A 7,747-nucleotide genomic window follows, 5' to 3' on the forward strand; every position below is an offset into this window, starting at 1 on the left:
CTGAGAAACTTAAACCCAATTAAAAAATATAACACTCTATCTAATCACACACAAACGACTTAAATCACAGACACTAAGCTTTGACTTCTAGGCTTAAAAGTGCTAAACATTCAGTGTTCACCGACACTCTGTAGCTTAATATATTGCATAGTATGTGTGGTTTAAGTTTGGCCAATCACACACACTATCACTAACATCTCTTACCATTCCATTGAGCCCAACACTATTAGTATTACTTTCTTCAATCTTCATTGTGCAACCAAGCTTAAACTTAAAAAAATTATCATCATGTGACAATAACATGCCACATTAATCATCCTCATATTTATAATAATTTATGTTAAAAAAAATTACCGCGCATTATTGGATAGCTATCCAAGAAAACCCAAAAGTAAAAATATTCATAATCTACATGGAATTTGACATCAACCACATTTACATTATCAAATAATTGAGCATTAGATACAAAAATGTTGACAAATATCTTTGATGAGAATTGCATTAATTTACCAAGGTGACATTTCAGCTCTAACTTAGCAAAAGTGTAAAACTCATATACATCCTTTGATTTATTATTTGGAATATTTTTCATTTCTAATTGGAAATCATCCTTTGTAGCAAGAAAAAATTGCTCATCCATAGTTTCCATTTCCATTTTTCTTGTAAAATATTAACATTCATATTCACTTTCACTTTTTAACCCTACCACAATAGAAAAGTATAATTCATCATTATCCATAGCCACTTGAGTAGCATTCAAAGAGGAGATATTATAAATGTTGGACAGATCTGATCCCTAGAGTAAACTAAGAGTGGGAGGGGGTGAATCAATTTACTATCAAAAATCAGAACTATTGCATATCAAAACCATCAACACAATCAAAGATAAAATATGAAAGAACAGTACACTCAACACCAATATTTTGACGTCGAAAACCTGGTAAAGGGAGAAACCATGGTGGGAAACCCTACCCACAATTAGATGATACTTCTGTAGAAGTATGTGAATTAATTACAATGGGAATTGCACTTACAACCAAGCCAACTGATAGGGAGCTTGATATGGAAGTGCTCAAAAGGCTAATTTGCTCAAAAGAATCAATTTGTTACCAATGACTTATCGATTTTGTTGTGTATGCTTACTCAATCTGTCTGATTGTCATGATGCCAAGTACTCCAAGGTTTTCTTTCCTAGCAAACTCCCTTACTGCTGATGACTCTCACCATACTAAGATCTACTCAAAAATACTTATTCCTTCCAACTACACTTTCTCATGCTTGGCTCTTGGGGCCTTCAACATTAGGTTCCAGTGTGTACTAGGGGTCTTTGACATGGAAATGTAGGGGAAATAAGGTAATGTTCACCTTTGAATGCTCATCATCTTGTTTGATGTCTATAACCCTTAACTTACTCAAATTCGCTGACAAGGCTCAACTACCCCCAAATGAGGTTGCACACAGTCTAGGAGTCCCAAGGAACACATGTTGGACAACTTGGAATGTTTCCATCATGTTTCAAAAGCCCCAAGTTCATTTTTCAATCGGGTTCATGCAATTTGCAAAAACTATCAATGTTGTGTGTTACGCAACAAGGTTAGTAGCCCGTGGAGGCCCAATTGGCCTTATTTTGCTCCCACCAGCCAACGACGGTCATTTTCACCACAAAACATGTTTTGAATGTTGTTTAGGAGGTATAAGCTTGAATATTTTTAAGGTTTTGAGTCCCATGGGGAGTGTTTGATGACTATCCACCTTTTATGGCCCAAAAGGAGGGTTTAGTGAGGGTTTGGGCTTGGAAAGTTTGTTTTGTATTCCCTTGCATGAACCAAGGCCTAAAACTGTCTGAGGGGGTCTGCCAGACCTTGGAGAACCCTATCCAAGTCACTACCACTTACCATTATGCCAAACACTTCGCACACTAACTGGAAATTAGAAAACTGCCACTGTGACAGTCATTTTCACTGCCCCTTTTACCAGTCAGCAATGAAGCACTTTGGACCTAAAAACATGAAGAGTTTGGGATTGGGAAAATACCTCAATGAGGTCTTCAAACAAGTAACATGCCTCCTATTATATTTCCTTCAATATTCAAGGGTTGGATTATGCTCTTCAAGCATTCCATGGGCATTTTACCACATACACTTCATGAAAATAGTGAACTCATTGTTTGATTACAAAATGAGAAAGAATTAAATAAGAATAAGATAAAATAACCATCCAAGAAGATATTAAATTCCCTTGGCCAAATGTCTAGAGGTCCTTGTTGCATTCATTTTCTCACTCAAATTTCTTTTGAGTGCAAACTTTGAGTTTTGTGCAGGCTACTAGCCAAATGACAAACACTTGCCTAGTATTCACTTAGTTGCATATTACAAACACATTATTTGGCACAAAAAGAAATTAAAGTACATTATATACACATGGATCAACCTAGAAGAATCCATTAGAGGGATCCCAGACCTGGATCAACCAAGTTGACACATTTTACAACTCCAAACCCCTGGCAGGGTAGGAGATACACAGTATACAAATATTTTTGTATAAACACCTTGCAAATGAAAAACCAATGGAAAAATTACATGAGAATCCTTGTTACATCAAAATCTCAACTTCCAAGATGGTACAATATGGATTTGTACAACTACAATACAGACTGCCCTTCAAAAGTAGAATAAAACAGTCATAAAAGCCAAAAAAGCTTAATTTCTATTAAGTTTCACTTGTAAGAATAATTACCAACCCTTTCCAAGGAAAAGGGAGGCCTTATATAGTTTCTCCAATTTGTTTCCACACCCTTGTATGGAGAAGAGGATTCAATAACTACATTTTAAGAAAATGACAATTTTGACAACTTTCTTAAGCCAAATGACAACTTTTCTTGCTCACAAAAACATTTTTGACAACCTAGCCTTATCAAATTTCCTAAAAAGCTTAGACATGATTATAAACACTAAAAAAACATGTTTCAATGCTCTTGAAGGCATTAGGAGACCTTTTGGCAATTTTTCACATTTTTGCCAAAAATTGTCAACTCAAGGCCTAAAAGGCAAAACTTGATCTCTACAGCCCAAAATGAGATCAACACCACTAAACATGATCCAAAAAAACCTAAAACAACAAAATAAACCTAACACAAGACTTTACAAACATAAAATCATTTAATACCCAAAAATGGGAGTTTGACTCAACTAGGTGCTCCTGCACCATACTCCCCCCAAAACAAAGAAGTCATGTGACTCCTTCAGGCACAAAAGAATAGGGAATGCCAAATTTCTAAAAGTCAACTTCAGGTATCCAAGTGGCCTCTGAGAGAGGCTGATCCTTCCACTTGACGAGATGCTCAATGTAGGTGTGATTCCTTGTCTTTTTTAGAACTCTGGAGTCTAGAACCTGTTCAGCATGGGGAAAAGAAAGAGAAGGGAGAGATAGATCAGAAAGGGATTGAGAAACATCTGAAACTATTTGAATCTCCTCAGGTGGCAGCCCTTTTAAAGCAATCAAATCTGCAACATAAATAATTGGGGACAAAGAAACATTAGTAGGCAATTCAACTTTATAAGCATTAGATCCATATTTAGCCAAGATCTTGCAAGGACCTATCCTCCTCATCTGAAGCTTGCTTGGAACTCCCTTTTGTAGCCTTGCCTTATTCAAATGAACCATCACATAATCACCTATGGCAAACTAAACATCTCTCTTTGTAGCATCCACTCTTGCCCTTACTTTTTGAGAGGTGTCTTGGAGAGCTTGTCTCACTTGCTCATGAACATCCTTCATGGAGTAAGCCATGTCATCTACTGTCCCCCTCTTATGCTGCAAGTTAGTGATATCCCTCAACACTATTATACCCCTTGGATGCATACCATGAACAACTTCAAATGGACTTTTACCTGTAGATCGGTTAACACTATCATTGTAGGCATATGCTACTTGATGAATGAGCTGATCCCAACTCTACCCATAGTCCTTTGTCAAGCACCTAAGCATGTTTCCAAGAGACCTGTTCACAACTCTGGTTTGGCCATCAGTTTGTGGATGATAAGCTTAACCAAAAGAAAGATTAGTACCCAATCTCTTCCGCAATGTTTTCCAGAAATGACCAAGAAACTTAACATCCCTGTCTAAAACAATGCTAGTAGGCAAGCCATTAATTCTAACAACTTCTTTGAAAAATGAATAGGCAATATGACTTGCATCATGTGTTATTTTGAAAGGAATGAAGTGAGACATCTTGCGGAATCTATCAACTACTACAAAGATGCTATCAAATCCTGATTGAGTTCTAGGTAACCCTACTATAAAATCCATGCTAATGCAATCCCAAGGCCTCTGTGGAATGGGAAGAGGCTGATATAAACCAGCACTAGAGGAGTTACCTTTTTCTTTGTGGCATACCAAGCACTTCTCAATATACTTCCTGATGTCTCTCTGCATCTTAGGCTAATAATAGAATCTTTGAACTAGCTCTAAGGTCTTATTGAGAGAAAAATGTCAACTTAAGCACCCATTGTGCTTCTCTTGAATGAGGTTCTCTCTCATAGAACCTTGTGGAACACATAATTGTCCACCCTTGAATAACAAACCATCCTGCAAAGTGAAATCAGCATATGCACCATGGAAGTTATTCTCAAAATCTTTACAAACTTTATAAGCTTCAGCAAAATCATTATCAGTAGGATACATGTCCCTGAAACTATCAATACCAATGCTTTGAACTTGAATCTCAGGAATAGTTAATAACCTTCTACTCAAAGCATCTGCTACTTTATTCAACTAACCCTTCTTATGCTTAAGAGTAAAAGTGTAAGCTTGTAAGTATTCTACCCATTTAACATGCCTATGATTCAGTTTATCTTGTGAGTTCAAGAAACTAAGTGTCGATTATCTGTGTATACAACAAACTCTTTACAAAGAAGATAGTGTCTCCATTTCCTAAGTGCTCGTACTAATGCATAAAGTTCTAAATCATAGGATGAGTATTTTTTCTTTGCATCATTAAATTTCTCACTAAATAATGCAACTGGTCTATTTTCTTGACTTAAATAGCTCCTACTACAATATTACTAGCATCACATTCAATAGTAAAAAGCTTATCAAAACTAGGCAAAATGAGCATTGGTTAGGTAGATACTTTAGTTTTCAGTAATTCAAACCCCTCATTTGCTGCACTTGTCCATTGAAACTTTACCTTTACACCCCCTTTTATGGTATCCAATATTGGAGCACAAATCTCATTAAATCCCCTGATGAATTTCCTGTAAGACTGAGCCAAACCATGGAAGCTTCTGACATCACTGGCTGTCTTAGTAGTTGGCCAACTAGTTATTGCTACAACTTTTGAGTGATCCATTTTGAGATTGCCTCCTGATACAACAAAACCATGATAGACCAATTCTTGCTTCATAAAATCACATTTCTCAAGTTTAATGGTTAGCTGTTCATCAGATAACTGTTTCAAAACAATCGCTAAATGTTTTAAGTGCTCTTCCTTTGTCTTGCTAAAAATAAGAATATCATTTAAATACACTACAACAAATTTACCGATGAAATCATGTAAAACTTCATTCATGAGCCTCATGAATGTGTCGGGAGCATTAGAGAGTCCAAAAGGCATGACTAGCCACTCATAGAGTCCCTCATTTGTTTTAAAAGTCATCTTCCACTCATCCCCCTCTTTGATTCTTATCTGATGGTAGCCACTTTTCAAATCAATCTTACTAAAAATTGTGCACCACCCAAACAATCCATCAAATCCTCTATCTTGGGTATAGGAAATTTGTATCTGATGGTGATTTTGTTTATGGCTTTGGAATCCGTACAAAGTCTCCATGTTCCACCCTTCTTGTGTGCCAACACTGTAGGTGTTGCACAAGGACTAATGCTTTTCCTAATCAGCCCTTGGTCTAAGGGTTCTTGTATTTGTCTTGCTACCTCTTTGTTTTGGTCAGGAGTCATCTTGTAGGCTGCCTTATTGGGTAAACAGGCTCCAGGAATGAAGTCAATTTCATTGCTAATGGCTCTAGGAGGTGGTAAGGCTATAGGTGTACCATCAGTGATTATTTGTTTGAAGTTATCAAGTATTTTCTACACCTCATATGGTATCTCAACTTTCTTTTCTACCTTTTCTTCCTTAGGCTTCACTATGAGTGCAAATCCTATTCCTTCACCCTCTTCTAGTGTTTTTATGAACTCTTTCTCATTCACGAACAAGATGTTAGGTACTTTGTTGCTACTCTCTCCTTCTATAGCTTACTCCATCTTTCTAAAAAGAATAGGAGTTTCTTTCCCATCATGCTGTGCTTTTTGGTCAAACTGCCATGGTCTACCCAATAGCAGGTGGCAAGCATCAATAGGAAGGATGTCACATAGGATCCTATCTACATATCCCCCAATGTGGAAATCAACCTAGACTTGCTCATTTACCAACACATGTTGTCCCTTATTAAACCAAGTGACTTTATATGGCTCGTTGTGTTGTATCCTAGGTAGTTTCAATTTGCTTACTGCTTCTTCTTATATGATGTTATCTGTGGATCCTGAATCTATGATCACCTTACACACCTTTCCCATGATTTTACACTTAATCCTAAACAATTCTCTTCTCTGTGAGGCCTGTGTACTATCTGGATTCTTCATTAACACTCTCTTTATCATTAAAATCTCACCATCTTCCGAAGCTAGGTGGTTCAATGCTGAAGTTTTGGTACTACATCCATCTTCCTGAACATAATTTACTCTCTTTTCATCTCCATAGGATGAACTAGGCTTCTCTGGGCATCTATAGGCAGGGTGGCCCAATTTTTTGGCAGTTATAGCATTTCATGGTTGAGAAGTAGGACCGTCTCCCTAGTCCATTAGATCTACCCCTACTCGGGTTGCTTGATCCCCTACCCCTATAGTTGGGTTTTCTCTGAGAATCCCCACTTTACTCAATAAGCTTAGACTCTCCCTCGGACCGTTGATCTATGTTTCTTCCCCCAAAACTACCTCTATGGCCTCTACCATCTCTTCCTCTATTGTTTTGTTATTTCTTTCTTCTACCTTTCTCTTCCACCTTAAGTGCTAAGTGATAGCACTTGTGTACAGTTTGTGGGCACAACAAGCTCATCTCTTCCTAGATGTTCCATCCTAAACCATTCAAATACCTTGCCACTTTAATACTCTCATCCTCCAACACTCTCAATCTCATGCACAATTTTTGAAACTCTTCAGTGTAGCTACTGACATCTAGGTCTTTTTGTCTCAAGTTTTGTCTTTTCTTGTGAAGTTGTATCTCATAGTCTTCAGGAAGGTAGGTCTCTTTGATATTGGATACCATTGCTTTCTAGGTGGCTAGTGGTTTCTTACCTACTTTCACCCTTTCCTCTTGGATGAACTTTCACCATGTTAAGGTTGCCCCTCTCAGCCTTGGTTTTTCCACCTTGACCTTTTGTGCTTCAGTCACTCCATCACACTCAAAATGGTTTTCTAACCCTTCAATCCACTCTATTAGAGAATTTGGATCCATCTTCCCACTGAAAAGAGCCACTCCTTCTAAGGTCTTACCACTCATACCTCTCAAGTCTTTCAAGAATGGTTCTTGCTCAATTACAAGGTCGGGCATGGGGACTTCATCCTCTATTGCCATCATTTTACCCTAATCTCCAACCTTATCCTGGACTTCTTTAGTTTTGACTACTACTTCAACTAGTTTCATTGCTATTTGGTCTAATCTCTCTCTGAGTGCCCTATTTTGCTCTTCTTGCTC

The sequence above is a fragment of the Cryptomeria japonica genome, chromosome 5 (assembly GCF_030272615.1).
Source record: "Cryptomeria japonica chromosome 5, Sugi_1.0, whole genome shotgun sequence".
NCBI classification, from domain to species: Eukaryota; Viridiplantae; Streptophyta; class Pinopsida; order Cupressales; family Cupressaceae; genus Cryptomeria; species Cryptomeria japonica.